This window comes from Macaca nemestrina, chromosome 8, assembly GCF_043159975.1.
Source record: "Macaca nemestrina isolate mMacNem1 chromosome 8, mMacNem.hap1, whole genome shotgun sequence".
Taxonomy (NCBI): domain Eukaryota; kingdom Metazoa; phylum Chordata; class Mammalia; order Primates; family Cercopithecidae; genus Macaca; species Macaca nemestrina.
The window spans coordinates 56447805-56469702 of NC_092132.1; the positions used below are offsets into that span (position 1 = coordinate 56447805).

Genomic DNA, 21898 nt, shown 5'->3' on the forward strand with positions numbered 1-21898 from the left:
GTGTAAGAAACTTGCATGAGACAGAAGTTTCATTTAAATACAAATGACTGGTGAATTATATGTCATCCAATATCTCCATATCTCACACTTCCTGTTCTTTTGATGGTTTGGAACACCAATACATTTGGAAGAGAGATAGTTTTCTAGTTATGCTGACCATGCACTGAAAGGGCATTTTGTCTTATCGTATGTCTTTAAAATGTTACTGTTTTAGTCACTTTCATCTTGTCATTCAAGCAAAAAAAAAAAAAAAAAAAAAAAGAAAAGAAAAGAAAAGAAAAAAAGAAAGAAAGAAAAGAAAGAAACCTGACTAAGCTTCTATGGAGGACAAAAGTAAGAATTATCGCCAAAAGTTATCAGTGAAGTAAGCATAGGCTCCATGAAAATAATGAACGTCCAAATAGTTCTAGTGTCTAATAAGGAAGTAGTCTCCCTTGAAAAATTGTCTGTTGCAAATTCAAATAGAGGAAAAGCAAACTTCTATTAATGATACCATAGGAGGAGTTTGTATTTTGGAAAAGAGAGTGAACTACAGTGTGCTTCTCTAACTCAGCAAGGTATGGAAGTCAATATAAAAGTTTGTCAATAAAACAGATTTTAGGGTTGCAAATTCATCTATCTTTATTTAATATGTCTGGGATATTGAAGTTTTCTTTCTTTTTTTTTTCTTTTTTTTATTACACTTTAAGTTCTAGGGTACATGTGCATAACGTGCAGGTTTGTAACATATGTATACTTGTGCCATGTTGGTGTGCTGCACCCATCAACTCGTCAGCACCCATCAACTCATCATTTACATCAGGTATAACTCCCAATGCAATCCCTCCCCCCTCCCCCCTCCCCGTGATAGGCCCCAGTGTGTGATGTTCCCCTTCCTGAGTCCAAATGATCTCTTTGTTCAGTTCCCACCTATGAGTGAGAACATGCGGTGTTTGGTTTTCTGTTCTTGCGATAGTTTGCTGAGAATGATGGTTTCCAGCTGCATCCATGTCCCTACAAAGGACACAAACTCATCCTTTTTGATGGCTGCATAGTATTCCATGGTGTATATGTGCCACATTTTCTGAATCCAGTCTGTCACTGATGGACATTTGGGTTGATTCCAAGTCTTTGCTATTGTGAATAGTGCCGCAATAAACATATGTGTGCATGTGTCTTTATAGCAGCATGATTTATAATCCTTTGGTTATATGCCCAGTAATGGGATGGCTGGGTCATATGGTACTTCTAGTTCTAGATCCTTGAGGAATTGCCATACAGTTTTCCATAATGGTTGAACTAGTTTACAATCCCACTAACAGTGTAAAAGTGTTCCTATTTCTCCACATCCTCTCCAGCACCTGTTGTTTTCTGACTTTTTAATGATTGCCATTCTAACTGGTGTGAGATGGTATCTCATTGTGGTTTTGATTTGCATTTCTCTGATGGACAGTGATGATGAGCATTTTTTCATGTGTCTGTCGGCTGTATGAATGTCCTCTTTTGAGAAATGTCTGTTCATATCCCTTGCCCACTTTTTGATGGGGCTGTTTGTTTTTTCTTGTAAATTTGTTTGAGTTCTTTGTAGGTTCTGGATATTAGCCCTTTGTCTGATGAGTAGATTGCAAAAATTTTCTCCCATTCTGTAGGTTGCCTGTTCACTCTGATGGTAGTTTCTTTTGCTGTGCAGAAGCTCTTTAGTTTAATGAGATCCCATTTGTCAATTTTGGCTTTTGTTGCCATTGCTTTTGGTGTTTTAGACATGAAGTCCTTGCCCATGCCTATGTCCTGAATGGTACTACCTAGGTTTTCTTCTAGGGTTTTTATGGTATTAGGTCTAACATTTAAGTCTCTAATCCATCTTGAATTAATTTTCGTATAAGGAGTAAGGAAAGGATCCAGTTTCAGCTTTCTACTTATGGCTAGCCAATTTTCCCAGCACCATTTATTAAATAGGGAATCCTTTCCCCATTTCTTGTTTTTCTCAGGTTTATCAAAGATCAGATGGCTGTAGATATGTGGTATTATTTCTGAGGACTCTATTCTGTTCCATTGGTCTATATCTCTCTTTTGGTACCAGTACCATGCTGTTTTGGTTACTGTAGCCTTGTAGTATAGTTTGAAGTCAGGTAGCATGATGCTTCTGGCTTTGTTCTTTTGACTTAGGATTGTCTTGGAGATGCGGGCTCTTTTTTGGTTCCATATGAACTTTAAAGCAGTTTTTTCCAATTCTGTGAAGAAACTCATTGGTAGCTTGATGCGGATGGCATTGAATCTATAAATAACCTTGAGCAGTATGGCCATTTTCACGATATTGATTCTTCCTATCCATGAGCATGGTATGTTCTTCCATTTTTTTATATCCTCTTTTATTTCACTGAGCAGTGGCTTGTAGTTCTCCTTGAAGAGGTCCTTTACATCCCCTGTAAGTTGGATTCCTAAGTATTTTTTTCTCTTTGAAGCAATTGTGAATGGAAGTTCATTCATAATTTGGCTCTCTGTTTGTCTGTTACTGGTGTATAAGAATGCTTGTGATTTTTGCACATTAATTTTGTATCCTGAGACTTTGCTGAAGTTGCTTATCAGCTTAAGGAGATTTTGGGCTGAGACAATGGGGTTTTCTAAATATACAATCATGTCATCTTCAAACAGGGACAATTTGACTTCTTCTTTTCCTAACTGAATACCCTTTATTTCTTTCTCTTGCCTGATTACCTTAGCCAGAACTTCCAACACTATGTTGAATAGGAGTTGGATATTGAAGTTTTCAAAGTGTATTTTGGACAGTCATGGCCTTGTTTTCTAGAAGCGACTTCAGTGGTCACCATCTAGCAAGGAACATAATTACATGGGTGGGAGTAGGTAGGATTTTGGAATGCCAATCTATATTACAGTCCAAAAATTGATTTTTTAAAAATTTAGGAATGTTGTTATTAGAGAAAGATTTTCTTCTCTTACAAATGGTAAAAACCTGTCATCATGTATCACCTTGAAGTTTGTTTGTAATGTGAACATCCTATAAGATATTATAATCTATATCACCACCATTTGTAGTAAATTAACTTCACCACTAGTAAAAGTGAGCTGTTTTCATTGGATATTTAACACAGCAGCTTTGGGACAATCTGGGAAATCAAACGATGATGTTCAGTCTCCTGCTGCTATTCACTTGGCAGATAGAAATCACTTATCTTAGTCTAGACAGAGAAGCTATCTGCTCTGCCATTGCATCCAGAGGATGTGGAGGTAAACAGATTTCTCTACTAGAAGTTCCTTTTTCTGCCACAATTTATTTAAATATAGGAATTTAAAGACAAATCAAACAGCAATGCTACTGTGTCGTGTGAAGGAGTTTTCGATTATGTATCCACAAATACAGGGAAGATTTCAATAGGAAATCATGTCAAATAATATTTCTCCTAGCATCTTATAACTTTAAAATTCATCAGTACAAATACTCTGGAAGGTCTCTAATGTTCCATTCAATCCTTTGACAAGGAAGGACATGCAAAAATTATGATGAGTTGTGGTTGGGGAAAGAATTTAGAAAATCTGAAAGAGAGCCTGTTTTTCTATGGAGAACCCCTCCAAAATCCAACAACATCATTAAATAAATCTTAATTTAAGAATGGCACAGCAGAGTAACTTTTAAATCCTAAAGAAACAGAATATAAAAGCAATATACTGTGTTCATATTCATTCACATGTACATTCAAAAAAAATAAATTTACAGCCTAAGATATTTGATTTTCCATAGACATCTACCCATGTTAACTTTATTTTATTTTTCTTATTTTCATTTTTCTTTCTCTACTTTAACTGGCTTAAATACAAAAAGAAAAGAGCAGCCTGTAGATACAGAACAACAGTTTCTGCTTTGGAGACAAAGTGTAGATTACTCAGGTCAAATAATTTATTTCCTCAACTGACTCATCAAAAGGAAATTTATATTGGAAGAGAAAAATAGAAAAAAAAATCAATAGCCTATTATACATTATTAGCTGTTCAAGAGCAAAATGAAATATTATATTTCCCAGATTCTCAATTAAAGCTTTTGAAAACTGATAAAATTAAAAATATTAGGAGTAATATTTATTATTTTCATAATTTATAATTTGTGTTTGAAATTCTGAAAACATAAAAGAAGTCTATTCTTTTTTTACTTTTTCAAGTGAAATGAATCAAATAAGAGTATCAGGATTTAATATACAATATAGCAGCAGTCCCCAGCCTTTTTGGCACCAGGGGCCAGTTTTGTGGAGGCAATTTTTCCAGGATGGGCGGCAGTGGGGGGAACGTTTTGGGATGAAACTGTTCCGTCTCAGATCATCAGGCATTAGATTCTCATAAGGAACACACAACCTAGATCCCTTACATACACAATTCACAATAGGGTTCCTGTTCCTTTAAGATCTAATGCCATCACTGTTCTGACAGCAGATGGAGCTCAGGCAATAATGTAACGCTCGCTAGCAGGGCCCTCACCTCCTGCTGTGTGACTCTGTTCCTAACAGACCACGGACTGGTACCAGTCCCTGTCCTGGGGATTTGGGACCCTGTAATACAATAATGTATCTTTCCACTTAGAGTTCTTCTAGCTTCAAGCAAAAATCATAAATAAGGTGACATCAAAAAATAAAGAAAAGGTGCTGATTATTTGAATGTATTAAATAATTAAATATTTAGGAGCCATACAATATGCAAATATTCACACTGATTGTTAAAGATTTTTTATATTTTATTGCAGTTAGGATTTTCAGAAATAGCAATAATAAATTTCCCTCATTATCATACAGAACCACAGAGCTATAGGGAAAAGGGTTGTAGACAGAGTAGAATTTTTCCTGCATTATGAAACATTTCAGGAATTGTTCATTAAAGGCGAGAGTTTGCTTTGACTCATTAGTAACTCTTCTCTACATAAATTAAAGATTTATTTTATAATAATAATCCCCAAACTGGTAATATAATTTATGTTTTCACAGGTCAGTTGACAGTGAATGTCTTTGTTCATATACATATGATTTATTAACTTGATTTTTTTAAGTAAAATTTCACAGTCAAAGGCCAATCAGCTTAGGAAAGCTATCCTGAATATATATAGGCATTTTGGATTAATCCGTGCCTTTTATAAGTTTGAAATTACTGTAAGAAGGCCAGTTTTTATTTTAAAAGGAGTCAGAAAAATTTGCTAGTATTGGGTGTCTTCTTGAACAGTTTATACCTATCATTGCGAACAGTCTGCTTCTTGGTACTGAACATTTTAATGACACAGTGGTGAAGTGAACCTTGGTGGAAGATATGGAGTTAAGAGTAGAAAGCCAGGAATGGATGGAGAGGAGCAGGTAGCATTCCCCTGTAGCTTTCCAAGCTTGTCATTTGGCCACCCATCTATCCTGCACAATTCCTTGAAGGCTGTCAGTTTGAAGAAGTTGTTTGAGAATTGCTCTCTGAAGTATCCCAAGATTCTGAAAATAAAAATAGCAGCTTTTATCCACAGGGATGAGAAAACTGGACTAACTGAAGGAGCCAGAATATGAAAATCCAAACTGAAAAATACTATATTTTTATCTTTCTTGATGTTTTCTTAGTTGTGTGTCTGACCTAATATATTATTAAAGAAAAAGAACATATGATCCTAAATATTTTGTTAGAGAGGTTGCAAAAAGCTAGAATAAAACGCAAGTAGGTTAAGTTTCTAAAAATGCACATTGGTTAGGTAAAACCTTAAATGTTACACAAATTAAGAATAGACTCTTACTCTTCTAAGCATTAGTTTTGTATTTGATTCACACTGAGTTGTGTTTTCATGACATCAATATTTTTATGATCATTAAAATAAGACTTTTTGGTTTTATAACATATTTAATTAATATTTTTAAATAATTTATTATGTACTTTCTACTTTGGCTGATAGACATGAGTTTCTAAAAACATAATAAAATAGTTTGTACTACCCAAAAACTGTTCAGGCAGTTTAAGATAATTGATGTTGAGATGAGTAAACATGGCAGTATATTAAATAATAAGTATTATGTAGTTATTTAATTATAGAATAGGACAACATAAATAAAACATGGCATAATAATTAAGTATAATAAGCTTGACTCATATACGATGTTGTAATAAGGAAATATTTGGTAAACATGGGGCCATTCTATGTCTATGTGAATAAACAACTTTATATTAACATATGCACTATTATGTTTATGTATAATTGGCATAATTTGCCTCAAACCTTGCACCAATAAGTAATTTTGAATGAAAACAAATTACTATGAAATAACTGGTCCATACCTACTAGATATATGTAGGCCTGACTTCCAGTGATCGAGAAAATGGAGGTGATAGCTATACTGCATCTGAATATAAACATACATTTATACAATGAAAGTATACTCAGAAATATAACACTGAGAGTTCCAGCCAAGATGATGGGTTGAACACACACTTCTAATTCTTCTCCTTCAAATTTGTCTTGACATTTCAGAAAATAATTATTTGTTAACCGAATAATGCTATGCAGCCATAGAGACAGAAAAAAAAAAAAAACCTCATTCGCATGCCAGCGTGCTATTTAGAAATATGAATTCAAAGGCCAATGACAACTACCAAAAGAGTTGAAATTGGTTGCGTCTGGGAGAAAAAAGATAAAATTGAGAAGATTTCTGCTATCTTTTCCCTTGTAATATGTATTTTGTTTTAACAAAATTATTTAGTTTTTCATCGTGTGACTATATGTTCAATAAACACAAAATATTAAAAAATTTTTTTAAAAAAAAACTTCTAAATAAGCCACTCCCCCTGCAAATGGGCAAAGGACCTGAAAAGTCAATTGAGAATAGAAGATACCTGAATGACTAATGAATATATGGAAAGGAGCTCAAAACCATTAATCATCAAGAAAATGTCATTTCAATTCATAATGCAATACTATGACACCCTCAGTATGACTAACAACAGTAACAATGACAAGACAGAACCAACTATTGGTAAAGATGTTGAACAAACTGAATTTTCATACACAGTTTTGAAAAATGCAAATTGGTACCACCACTTTAAAAAACTATTGGCAGTGTCTCCCGAAGCTGACCATTTGCAAAACTTAAGACCTAATAATTCCTTTCTTATGTAATTCCCAGCAAAAGTAAAGCTCATTTACATTCATATGCCCATAAAAAGACATACTCTGGAATCTTCATGGCAACACTTTTAACAATTACCTACAATTTTAAACTATATGAATGCAAATTAATAGTAGAATGGAAAATGCATGTTGATATATTCATACAGTTAAATGCTGTACAGTAATGAGAATGAAAGAGCTACAATTACATGAAATAAAATGGTTAGATCTCACAAAGGATGTTGAGGGGAACAAGGCAATCGTCAAAAAAATATACACTATAAGATTCCATTTATATGAACTTAAAACCCAACACAACTAATATATGGTGTCATCATTCCAGATAGTGTTTGGCTCTATTTAGTGGATTGTGACAGAATTGGAGATCTGGGTAAGGTTAATAGGGTGCCAGTAGTGTTCAGTTTCTTCAATTGGGATACTGATTATGTGAGTGTGCCAGATTTGTGAAAATCCATAAAATTATGATGAGAACATGCTTTTGTATCTGTTAATTTTCAAGATAGAGTTAAATATAATTAATAAAAAAGAACATTTCCTAGAACTAAAGATATGTATACATCATCAAACTAAACCAAACAAATGAACAAAAAAACCCAAAGTATTGACAAGCAGGCTGAATGATCATTTGAGTAGAGACATGAATGACAAAAAAGAGTCCATTTCAAGAGTTTTCCATTCAGAAATGGCAAATAGGAAGGTGCTATGGTAGAATCATGACTAGCACGTTTTGAGGAAAAAAAAGAAGTTAGTTATAGATGACAGAATGAGAGTGCTCAGAGAGAGATCAGATTATAAAAGAACTTTGTCTTTTTTGTTTTGTTATGGAGTTTAAATTGTATTTATCATGAGGGTTTTACACAAGGTAGTGATATAAACTGATTTACTTTTTTAAAAGATCACTTTGGGTGTTTAGAAGAGAACACGTGAGAGGATAAAAGATAGAGATTATTTAGAAAACTATTGTATTAGTCTCTGTGAAAAAAGATGATTATGACTTGAAAATGGGTTTTAGCAATGGAAATTAATAAAAGTGAATAGAATCTGGATATATATTAGAGAGAAAAATGCTAATATCTGCTTACATATTTGTCTGCTTGAATAAGATAAAGACAATTTAAGAATTACTCCCAATAGTTGACTTGGGCAGTTGCATTGATGGTGGCCTTTACTGAACTGGGTTGTATAGGGGTATCAACAATTCAGAGTAGCAAGGAGCAGGATGTTTTGTTTATGTTGAGTGTGAGACCTTCAAATAGATTCTTACAGCTTCCTGCTTAAATACTTTAAATAATAACCAGTTATTTTATAGCAATGATAAAATCATCCCATGGTTAGATGAAAACTGAATCCTCAGATCATTCACTACACCTTTAGAAGAGGGCCAGTGCCTTTTCCAAAACTTGCTTGTTTCAGAGATTTTGGATTCTCTAAATGATGCATCCATGCAGTCAATATTTTCTTTCAGTCATCTGTGTTTTTAACATTAATGAATTCAACATGGTGCTGATATCCATGTTGACTTTAGTCTATCATCAAGTGTTTGTAAATATACCTTGTGCCAAATTCCTCTTCCCTTAGGAGAGGTTGCTTATGGGAGCTTGCTTGGGCCCTCCTGTAGGTATTTCCGTTAACAGTTTGCCCTGCTTGTCCTCCAGATTCACATGCCTGTAACTGAATTAGACGAAAACAAAGCCTGGGGCTAGATGATCATACCTCATAACTCTTACCCGATAAACCATTGCTGTGACTGCAAAAATCTTTACAATAATCTATAAATCTCTTTCAATTGCTAGAAAAATGAATAATCCCTTACTATAATAATTTAATGTCTCTAATGATCCACTTTTCATTGAAAGGTGATAACATTTTCATCAATGAAGTAGGTTTATGTACCCATCTCTCTAGTACACCAGGGACTGGGTACGATAAGCCAAATTTCATTCCTCTTTAATGAAAATAATTTCTTTATTAACAAGGTTAGAATTTCATTTGCTAACATTAGGTCTTCAAACTTCTTTGCATATTCAGGTGTTCGTGAACTCTATTAGTAGAATAATGGGTTCAACAATCACTTCACATGGGACTTTTTACAGGATCAGGGAGCCAGTATATTTTCATTAACTAAATTTATGAATATGGATTGTCTGAATTCCCAGTCCACTGACATTAACTACAAATGTACTGTAACATTAAATGACTTTGTTCCCTTTCTATAGGGAACCCAAATCACGTCCATGAAAGTTCTCTCTCTTTCTCTCTAGAGCGTAGTAGCAAGAATAAGGAACTTTATTTTTCTTTTCCTTTCTTTTTTTTTTTTTTTTTTTGAGATGGAGTTTCACTCTTGTTGCCTAGGCTGGAGTGCAATAGTACAGTCTCAGCTCACTGCAACCTCTGCCTCCCAGGTTCATGTGATTCTCCTGCCTCAGCCTCCTGAGTAGCTGGGATTAAAGGCATGCGTCACCACTCCCGGCTAATTTTGTATTTTTAGTAGAGACGGGATTTCTCCATATTGGTCAGGCTGGTCTCGAACTCCTGACCTCAGATGATCCGCCCACCTCAGACTCCCAAAGTGCTGGGATTACAGGCGTGAGCCACCACGCCCAGCTGGAACTTTATTTTTCATAACTGATAGTACATTTTCTATGAAAAATAGTTACTTCGCTTTGAAATTTTCTTTATTTCTGCAAGTTGAGGTGTCTCATTATTTCAACTTCTATAAAATTAAAGAATTATTTTGCTTTTAATTAGCATAGCTATGTGTTTGTATCTTATCCTTTGTGTCTATTCCTGAATCTTCAATCATAATTTGATGTAATCTTAAAATGCTGACCTGACATGAGTACATACAGAGAAGTGGCATAGGAAAACTCTAATAGGGTAAATCACTGTGAAACACTATAGATTTGGGTTTGCAACACTGAATAAATAATTAAATTATTCAAATACTAGTTCACTCCTTACAGTAGAAATTATTTTAGTTAATCCATTCATTCTTTAAATAATCATTTTACACTGGCTTTTCTTTAAATGTTGAATGAATTAGACACTATTATGTTTTAGTACATTGTTAGAGTTTAATTCATAATTTTATCCTCAAACAAAACATATTTTGTGGCAAAAGTAGGTAAGATAAAAGTAAAAAAGATGGCTTGACTCCCATCTTTATTTAAGTCAGACCAAAGCATTCCATAAGGCATGGTGCAAGGAAGTGGCTAAACACTCAATAGCTAAATTATAGAGAGTTTTATGTGTTATACTAGAGGACTTACACACACACACACACATATACACATGTTCACGCATCTATTTCCTTGAGTGAACATTTCCGTTTTCTAAACAGTTCTGCTAGCCTTCTGTTTCTACATTCTAACCAAGCGAGCAGAACTAATTAGAAAATGGTAAAGAATGCCAACATGGATTTTCAAATTTCTGAGTAATGTTTTGAAAAATAGAAAGCACTTCTCTTAGAAGCAGTTGCTATTGTGTGTAGCGATATATTGGATGACAACATGACCTGAAGTTGAACTTTCAATGACTTTTTTAAGCATAAAACATATTAGGGAGAATCACTTTGTTAAGTTCCCCAAGCAATCTAATAAAATATTTCTAATTAGTAATTGTTTTGAATATGAAAGCTTTCTCCTCTATTTCTCTCTTTCTCATCCCCTCCCTGGAAACCAAATCTCAGGAAACTTGAATAGCTGGACCATGAAACCATAACAAAATAGTTTTTATCCATCTGTTGACCAGTAAAGTACATAGGAGGAAATGAATTACCTGCTTTAAGCCACTCTTTGAAAACCCAAATATAATTTGATGGAAAATGTCACACTCAACTTCAGGTTATCAGGGTTCATCAGCTTGCAGACATGGCTTTATTAAAAATTAGGCGTCCAAATGATGTATTTTGTTATCATATCTAAACATCCTGGCTGCTGCTCTGTATCAGATTCCCATAAAAGTACAGAAAACTAAATGATAGATAACTATGTGGCTTATTTTATTTCAAACAGAAAAATTCAATTTCTGAGAAATGAATTTGTGGAAGTTGGCCTTGACAAATATACAAATTAAAAATAGAAAATGAGCAATATATGTGGTAATTTAATTTATTACTTTGTAAGCTACATCTGATACATCTCAAGGAAAAGAAATTATTTTAATGTGTATAATGTGGTGCCAGCTAGTTCATATCTGATTTTGGTAAAGTGGAAAGAAACCAAGAGGGAAAAACTTAGGCTAGAATTGTATGGATTAGGAACAGAATTGCCTAAAGTATTAGAGGGTAGTTTGGATATTTGAATAGCTTTATTTTTCTTATTTATGAGTATTAATGCAAATAAGTCATGTGACCTTCTAGGACTGAAACCCCGTTAGTCCAGGACTATATATTTTCTACATACTGAACAGCTAGCAAAGACCTCACATTACTATCTTAATCTCTATTAACCTCTGGCTGGTTGTGACCATTTTTGGCTATGCTTCCCAATTCAAGTTACTTAAATTTTATTGTTTCTGAGAAGTCATGAACTCTTGATTTTTGTTTCTCTCAAAGTAACTATTTTACCTTTTTAGTTAAGTAGCTTTAATGTTAAGTTTAAAAAATAGTTTGTTAAAAATTTATTTTAAATCACCCAAGACATATATTGATATTGGCTCTTTACCTCTGTTGGGCACAGAAGCTTTTTTTAAAATTTGTTGGGCACAGAAGCTTTTTTAAAATTAGTTTAGGAGACTACTATGATCTCTGGACATGAAGGTGTGATCTCGTGAGATTTAAGGCCTGCACAATTTTGTGTCCCAATGAAATAATTATGTCCCCTCATAGCAAACAGATATTATCCCTATCTGTTTTGTCTCAGGGTGTTGTGGGTGGATTAATTTGGCTAATGGACCAAATCTGAGGCTGAGTCTACATACCTCAGATGTTAGGAAAAACTAGGGTCCCAAGCTCAAATATAAAAGTGTGTACCAAGGACTATGTTCTTTTCAGAATGAGAGTTTCTTGAGGGAGAAAACTTGTCTGTTTCAGCTTTGCATTTTCAGTTCTCAGAACAATGTATGGCACATAGAAAGCAAACAGTAAATGTTTCAGAGGTGAATGACCACATGGTGAACTGAATGGATGGATTGATTTATGAACCCATCAATGACAAAGATCATGAAGAACCCAAATGCTTTCTTGGTGCCTGCTTTTCTACTGGCATTTTGTTTGCCTACCTTTACATTTCCCTTGATCCTTCGACAATTTTATGAATTTATTTAGTCATCCCTATTCACATTTTATAAAGGATAAAACTGAGTCTAAAGGACAAGAAGTGGTGTACCCACTAAAAGAAAAGCAGTAAACATTGGAACTCAGATTAAAGTACAACATTCCACCTTCAGAATATAAATTTCATAACAGTAACATAGTATATTGGTACAGTATATAATAACTATATGTATGAATAGGCTCTCACAGGTGACAACCAAATGTATCAATAAATATAAACATACTTTGGGTATTAAAATCCCTGTAAAAATGTCATAATGACTTCCCACCTCTATATTCTGATATGTGAGGGCACTCATCAGGATTTGTTTTCTTTGTTTTAGTCTATTATAGTATTTGGCATCCATTAAGAAAATACAAAATACCAAATGGTCTCCAGCTTTTATAAAAATAAACTTCCCTGAACACACAGAGCCAACTCTAGTCATCTCCTCATCTGATCTTCCATAATTACATATACTACTTATATTTATCATATACTGCTTTAAAAAAATACCCATGGGTTCTTGGAAAGCAAGGAGAATACCTCTCATAGACCTGTGCCTCTCATCAAACTTCACCTGGATTTCCAGAAAATAAGTGCTCTTAAATTATTGTCGCTCAAGATACTTTGAAAAGACTCAATAATACAGCTTTTTTCATATTTTTATTAAAAATAAAAAGTGTCTACTCAGATGTATATATTTTGTTCTTTCTTTATTTTGAAGCAAAGAGCAAAACAGCTGAAATAACTGTGGAACTCAGTGTTTAATAAAACTGATTATAAATCTGAGCTAGTACTAAGCATTTTTATGCCAAGTAGAAATATTCTTTAGAAAGTTCTCAAGTAAACATATTAGGCATATCACAGAAATATATTCCTGCTTTGGACTGTTTTACATCATTTTCAAACTTTTTCTGAACACCTAATTGTATATGGTGTTGTATTACATTATGTTACAGACAACTGCAGATATCCAGTCCCAGCACAGCCAGAGTTGGGACAACTTTGAAACTAGTGTTCACCAAAGAATATTGATTCCGATAATTTGTTAACATCTTATAAATCTTATTAGTACAAGTGCTAGAAGAGTCTCTCCCTTTAATAAGCTGGAGGCAGAAGTGCAAAAAATATTTTCTTTCTTTTAAGTTATAAGACATCCAACTTTTTATCATATATAAAAAGTTGGTAAATACCAAGACATGTCCTCTTTTCCACTATTAACCTAGTCAGTATGAAAATACTGGAAGATGCTTTTGCACAACTAAAGACGATATAGTATTACTTCCTGGGAAGAAGTGGCAAGGGTACTATGTTTTGTTTAATACTGCTACAGCCTATAAAAATCTACTAGGCCAAAGGGATGAATTCTTGCCTGAGGAGAGGCAATATCCCACAGGCATTCTATAGCCCTGTTTGGTTGCTAAGGAAAATGCCCCCATAAAACTAACTCTGCAGGCCTTTCAAATTAGAAATGTCATCAGCCATTACCTTAATGTCAGCAGACTTTAACTTAATGAAATGCATTTCATGCTGTTATCACAAAATGCACTTGTGAGAAGCAATATGGTATTAATACAAATAATGTAACAAACAGAGATGTCGTGTTCATTGATTTAAAAAATAACTATATTCTCTATGTGCATAAACACATATCAGTACCAAATTCAATTAGCTTCTCACTAGTACTTATAGTTGTACACTCTTTTCCTGTACTTTCATCTATTGTTTCATGCAGTGGTTTTGCAGGTAACCTGTATCCTGGATAAAACGTGAATTCCATCTGTGAGTTTTTGAGATAAACGTGTCAATGGACCCCTGAGAAGAACGAGGTGATGACACAATAGGATCAGAATTATAACTCAAAACTGGCAAGTAATTTGTGCCCAGAAACTACTTTCATGTTTACAGGCACTTGAATTTGATAAGGATTTGCTATTGATCATCACCCCTTATTTATAATGCAAGGACCTTGGTGTCAAGGAGTCTTGTTGTTGCAAGAGATTGTAGCACCATCACAAAGTGCCACTACAGCACGATAGGTGTTGTCATATGAATGAGAAAGAGGCACTGTATGCATGCTGAATTCTCTGCATCACTAAAGCCTCAATGTAGAGTCTGAACAGATAATGATGAGTGGAATCTGTGAAACTTCAGTGCTTCTAAGCTGACAATTAGGAAGGATAGCATTGCTGTAATTTAAAGAAATAATTAGGACTCACCTTGAATTATCAAAAGAAGTAACTCTCCAGCTTCCATATGATGGACAGGTGAGTATAAACCTAGAAGGATGCCAGACTGTATTACTTGCTTTAATAACATCTCACAAGACCTTAATTCCTCAAAGTATTTCTTGAAAAGGTGCTTGAAAAGCTAGAATGGATCTTACACGTCCTATTGAGTGACCCATAAATCCCTTAGGTAATGGTTAGAGAATGCAACATTTGATTTTATTCTAGGTGGAACAGTTCAGGAATTCAGAGTTGCTGCAGAGGTGGTGTTCCTGATGGAGGCATGTTTTTGAGGTTGCAAAGAAAAACTTGACTTTGGAGAAACTTGACTTCATTACATGACTCTGAAAGAGTGAGTGGTCTTTTAGTGATTCACTCTATCGGCCTTTCAGTCTGTAAAGAGTGGGTTGCCAGTTAATCCAGTCATGAAGGTTTCCAAAGAGATCTGTACAAGGGAAACATAAAGTGCACATTAGGCTCAACCACACTAAGAGATGCCCCAATTAAGTTGGCAATGTAGCAGAACTGGCTATGCAGACAGATCTGTTTGAGAAAAATGTAGTGGTGGTTGACCCTCCATAAAATGGTAATCATCTCCTTATTTCTTTATTATTTTGTCTACGTGTTGGGGTCAGATATTCTAAATGTTCTTTAAATATATTTTAGGTGATCCTAGTGTTACACATTTGAAAATGATAATGTGGCACAATTTTTCCTCAAAATATAACCACAATCTAGATGCTTCAAATACACACCTTTCTAAGATTTGATGAAAGACATGGTGGATTCATTGGCAGCTTCCTAATACCTATTTGATAAGTGCATCCTTTGTCAGGATGCTGCCAAGATAGTGCTATTTAGTGACAGGCTTCAAATGTATACAGCCAATATAGAGCTTCTGAGGTTATTAAAGTTCTTCTGGAACAGAGTAATGGATGGCTTTAATCCTTTTTAGGCTGGCTATAAAGTTGTAATACTCTGCTGACTCTGCAAAATAACCTATAATATAGACATACCTTTTCTTATGTGCGTGTTTCCAAGATCTATTCATCAGCTTAATGACTGATTTTCCTGAGGTTGGTTTTAGGGCTTGGAGCCAATCAGACTGAAACTATTTGGGAGAAAAGGAAAACATTTCCCTGTCAAATACCTTGTGTATCTTAATAAATTATATATATATCTATATATCTATATATATCTTAATGTTGTTTTGTACATGTTTTACAAGTACCATCTTATCTTGACTTAGTAAGCACTTCCGTTCTCTCATGGTAGGGTTAATCCAAAGCAAATCTTCAAATTAACTGGTATTTGTTATTGGTATCTCCTCTTCCATTGAATCCAGAAGCAAAACAGTGTTTTGGCAATATAAAGTTTCTGATAGCACCTCGGCTATAGCTCTCTTCTTCCCAGCAAGCCTTACCTGACCGCATGTTTCCATTCTCTCCTAACCCTGTTCTTTGCTTTGTAGAGAACAGCATTTTGACAGGTCAAAGAAGGCTAATATGATAAATAGCTTCAGACATTAGCCTTCCAATGGTGATTTCATGTTAATAGCAAGCTCCTGGAATAAATGTCTCAAAATAAAGGGATGAATTGTTGAAGATGGCACTTCATAAAATGCATCTGAACACTTGGGGAGAACTTTTGAAAACAAAGTCCCTCTCTATTTCTTGCAAATATTTACAGATACATCACTATCTACTCTGACTGCTTATAAGAGTATGTACACATATTTAAGAGTAACACTGAGGCTGCTTTTTTTTCTGATATTCATGTTTGTATATACCAACAAATGCAAATTAATATTGGCTCATGATTAATATTAATTAATGAGAAGATTATTTTACTTAGAGTTTAAACTCTTTGAAAACTAGCTCCCAAATTAAAATTATTTGGGCAGACTTGACTAAAACTACTATACAATCAAGTATGTATTTAGGAAAACACTTATAAAGAATATACCCAATTTTGACTGTATATGTATGTATCTGTGTGTGTGTGTGTGTCACAAATGGATATATATATATTTTATATATATATAAAATACACACATTCAGAGAGAGAGAGAGAATTAAAATAGCGTAAGGTTTGAATTGTGCAAAGCTAAGAATTAGTCAAAGAAACATACATATGTTTCCAAAATAATTATACAGATGTTGTTGTGAAAAAAAGAATGACGAGGCCAGGTGTGGTGGTTCATGCCTGTTCAGCATTTTGGGAGGCCAAGGCAGAAGGATCACTTGAGGCCAGGAGTTCAAGACCAGCCTGGACAAGAGAGTGAGAAACCATCTCTACAAACATATATATATTACGTATGTTAAAAGTTAGCCAGGCATGGTGGTGCTATTTATAATATTTATATATATTTATATATATTTATTATATATATTATATATATTTATAATATATTTATTATATATTTATAATATATACATTATATATATTTATAAATATTAAATATATTAAAATTAGCCAGGTATGGTGGCACTCACCTTTAGTCTCAGGTACTCAGCAACTTGGGAGACTGAGGCAAGATAATCACTTGAGCCCAGAAGCTAAAGGCGGCAATGAGCTATAATCCCTGTACTCTAGCCTCAGCGATAAAGGGAGACCATGTCTAAAATTTAAAAAGAATGACAAGGTATAGAGTCATAGAATTATTTTAATTATTGTGTATCTTTCTCACACATACATGCAACTCTACCATTATTATAACAATTGGTGTCAATAAAGAGTTTGGCCTTAAACTCTCAAAATTGATAGCATATGAGAGATAAATCTAAAATCCATCAAAATACTTATACATTCCAGCAACTTGTTTTTCATGTGGACAGACGTGTAGTTGTTTCTTTGGAATTTCACATAGCCAGCTATTTGCCCTCTGCAAAATGACTGTCATTTGAAAAAATAATATGCTGTTATGACATTTCTGGAAACATCAAACTATCTTAGAGAATAATATTAGACTTTGTCAAAAGCCACAAAAAATATGACATTTCAAAAACTTGGACACTGAAAATTTTGTATATATTTTATGACCTTTTAATGTGTCTTACTCATATGGATCTTTTAAATAGAAGCTAAATACCTTTGTGGCTAGCATTTTTCTCTCAAACTCGTTTCTTCCTGGCAGCTCTGGGTGCTCCATAGAGGTATGTACCTTTCCTGCTTGGGCCCTGGCGGCATTTTGAGCACACTGATTTCTGTCAGAGACCTTCAGGCAGTAGCCTCGGGTTGACGTGTGAAATGCACATTGTAACACTGAGTTTGTCAGCCCTCAACAATCTCTGAAAAGTGGAAAACCTTGGAGATTCCCTAGGAGAAATGAAAGAGTAACTCTGCATTGAAAAATTTAAAAATAGCTCCTTCACCTCCTCATTCCCTTTCCAGTCAAGGTAATATGTACAAGGTATGAAATCCAAATCAGTGTGGCAGAAGTTGGGACTGCCATATCACTTGCTTGATCTTTTGATAAGATTATGTCACTCAGCTATGAGCACTAAAAGTAAGGAAACTTAACTGCAGCGTTCTAAAAGGAGGTCCATCAGATGAAAGACACTTAATTTATTGTATTTATGGAGGCACGTTTGCATCATTGAAATTGGGAAGTCCACTGCTGAATAGATTTAATAACTTGAGTAGTAACGTTTTCATTTCTTTAAAACAGCTAAATTTTTTTCAACTAATATGCAGTAAATACTTACTATGTGGAAGGTATTCCACAAAACAAATATTAGAATTTAATTAAAGATTTTAAATTAAAATAAAATCATTGAAATTTTAGTTTTAAGCAACATAAAGTAAGCACTCATTATCCTGACTCTTTCACTGAATACTGTTATAAAATCTGGATGGATGCATGGAGCAAGTACGAGAAGACTCCAAAACTTAAATAGTAGCAGATGGATTAGAAAAGAAAGTCAAAATACAAAGTAACACTGAAATGACTGTGAACTTATCATTTATATCTACCTGTGTTGTATCTGTCAACCTGATCTCAGAGCTGCTTAAAACCTGGAAGTGAATACCAATGAAGAAAGAGAGAGCTGCAGGAGATGTCTTCTGGTTCTAGTTTGAGGAGTCAGAAAGAGGACTTTGGTAATGATGGCTGTAGCATGGGCCTGCAGTTACCTAAAACTGTTAAGGAGGGGAAAGTTCTTTGATCGGAGAAGTTGTGGTATTAAGAAGATGAGGTAAACGTTCATTGCTTTTACTATTTTTGTCCTTCTGCCATTTGGCCCCAAACATGGTTGCAATGGAATTAAGAATTTAACAAACATGGTTAAATACAATCCAGTTCCCTGACTCGGGGGTATAAAAGCAAGCCCCGAGAAAATCAGAAAGAACCAAAAAGATTACAGAAAGAGAAAAGCTTAGGAAGGTGATCTATAAAATTGCTTGTTAATCTTCTGGGTTCAATCCTGATTTGAGTATGCATGGATCTGATGTTAAGCAGCACATTTTGAAAACTGAACACAGATATAAACTATCACTTATGTCCCAGACTTGCCACTGGATGACCCGCATACAGGAAAGAGTTAAATAGCACAGAAAATCTTCAAAAAGTAAACTGAAATTAGCGCCACAGCATACAGGTTGGAACTTGTGACCAAAATCTGTATCAGTTAATTGCCTACCACAACAACCAAATACATATAATTTAAACAAGACCAAATGGCTCATAACACGACATTCAAAATATGCAGGATACAATTAAAATTTTTTAGATATAGGAAAAATCAGGAAAATCTCAACACACGTGGGGATGAAAAACCTATATACTAATGGAGTTTGCAATGTATGTAGATGTAATATATGATAACTACAAAAAGGCAAGTAAAATACCTATATCATGGTAAGTTTCTAATCTTCCCACTTGAAGTGGTAAAATGCTGATTTAAAGTGAATCATGAAGAGCTAAATATGTACACTGTAAAAACTAGAGAAATCACTAAAGCAAAACAAAATAAAAACAAAACAAAAAATCCAAAACTATACAAAGGGATATGGTTAAACACCCAATAATAAATTAAAATAAAATACTAAAATGTGTAAATCAAGAAAAGAAAATAAGAAAGGTGAAAGGCAAATAAAAAGAGGTAAATAAAGAACACAATTGTAGACCTACATCCAAACATAGCAATAATCATATTAAGTATAAATTGTCTGAACACACAAATTAGCTCACACATATTATCAGAATGAATTTTTAAAACTCGTAATCCAACTAGATTCTATATCGTAATCCAACTAGATTCAAAAAACTGACTTCTAATGTAATGATACTGGTAGTTTAAAATGAAAAAAGATGGAATATAGGTATGTGTGTATGTGTGTGTGTGTGTCACACGTCAAACTACACAAACCATAATCCAAACAAGACCAATAATCTGATGTGGTTTATACAAATTTCAGTCAAAGTGGAATTGAGAGCAAAGAAAGTTAAAGAGAACCTGTAGGGATATTACACAATTTTAAAAGAAAAAAATCTCCAAGAAGACATAAAGGAAGGAAAAACTGACATAGCAAAAGGAACTAGACAAAATCTACAATTGTAGTTGGAGACTTCAACTCTCTCCAACTGGATTTAATTACATTTATAGAACGCCACCCAACAATAGTAGCAGGCACATTTTTGTCAAGTGTTCATGAACACTTACCTTACTAAATCTTTAATTTGCCTTGTCTTATTCTATTTTGTGCTACTATAACAAAATACTTGAGACTAAGCAATTTTTAAATAGCAGATATTTATTTACTACAGTACTGGAGGCTGAGAAGTTCAATTTTGAGAAGCCTACATCTGGTGAGGGCCTTCATGCTGCCTCATCCCATGGTGTAAGGAAAAAAGATGAGATAGCACGTATGAGAGAGTGAGAGAAAATTTATAGCCTCAAACCCTTTTATAAGTGGCATGAATTCATTAATGAAGGTAGAGCCCTGGTGACCTAAACACATCCCATTAGGCTCCACCGCTCAACACTGTTGCATTAAAGATTAAGTTTCCAACACTTACCTTTTTGAGGACACATTCAAATCACAGCATCAAAGTAGACCATATTCTGGATAATAAAACAGATCTTAAATCATTGAGATAATAGAACTCATACATAGTATGTTCTCTGAATATAATAGAGTTCAACTAGAAATTCGTAAAAGAAAGATAGCAGGAAAATCACTAAACACTTGGAAATTTAGCATCACTTTCTTAAGAATCTATAGTACAAAGTAAAAATGTCAAGAAAAATTAGAAAATATTTTTAACTGAATTAAAATTCAATTATTACATATAAATGTACGTGATATGCAGCTAATGAAATACATAGAAAGAAATTGATATTAAATGCTCATATTACAAAGGAAGAACGATCTCAAGTAAATAGCCCAAACATTCATCTTAAGGAACTGTAACTAAGCAAATGGAAGGTAAAATGAAGATAGAAACAAAAATCAATAAAATTGTAAATTTAAAATCCTAGAGAAAATTTTAAAAATCAAAAAGTAGTTATTTGAAAAGATTTTAAAAATTGATAAAACTCCACTGATATTAACAGGAAAAAGAAGAGAGTAGACACAAATTACCAATGTCGACAATAAAAGCAGATATTACTACAGAAACCATGGAAATGAAAAGCATAACTTTAAAAAAAATTACCAACAAATCTACACATATATTCAGCAACATAAATAAAATATACCAATTCCTAGAGAACCTCGAACTATCAGAAGTCACCAAAGATACGATAAACCTATAATTATTATATAAATTGAATTTATTCTCACTCTGTCACCTAAGCTGGAGCGCAGTGGCGTGATCTTGGGTCACTGCAACCTACGCCTCCTGGGTTCAAGCAATTCTCCTGCCTTAGCCTCCTGAGTAGCTGGGATTACATGTGTCTGCCATCATACCTGGCTAATTTTTTGTAATTTTAGTAGAGACAGGGTTTCACCATGCTGGCCAGGCTGGTCTCAAACTCCTGACCTCATGATCCACCCACCTTGGCCTCCCAAAGTGTTGGGATTACAGGCGTGTGAACATTTATTCTGAAAAAGAAATCTTCAGTTCTGGATGGTTTCACTGAAAAGTTCTACTAATCATTTAAAGAAGAAATAAAACCAATTTCTTTCAGAAAATAGAAGAGAGGAGAGCACATCACAACTAATTTTATAAAACTATTACTACATGAACAGTATCAAAATGAGTCAAAGGCACTCTGAGAAAGATTAACTACAGAGAAATGTCACTTATGAATTTAGATGCAAAAATACTCAACATTACCAAA

General features: G+C 34.0%; 1 long non-coding RNA gene across 2 annotated transcripts; it reads right to left on the reverse strand.

Moving 5' to 3' along the window:
- Positions 1-4731: 4731 nt before the first annotated feature.
- LOC105497290 (uncharacterized) lies at positions 4732-20752 on the reverse strand. 2 transcript variants are annotated; one of them, XR_011606399.1, is made up of 5 exons: positions 20632-20752; positions 17108-17232; positions 15629-15723; positions 14604-15057; positions 4732-5447 (listed from the first exon to the last, which is right to left on the reverse strand). It is a non-coding gene; the product is annotated as an uncharacterized lncRNA (long non-coding RNA). The 2 variants fall into 2 exon arrangements; XR_011606398.1 differs by lacking the exon at positions 20632-20752 and adding an exon at positions 17704-18368.
- Positions 20753-21898: the final 1146 nt, after the last annotated feature.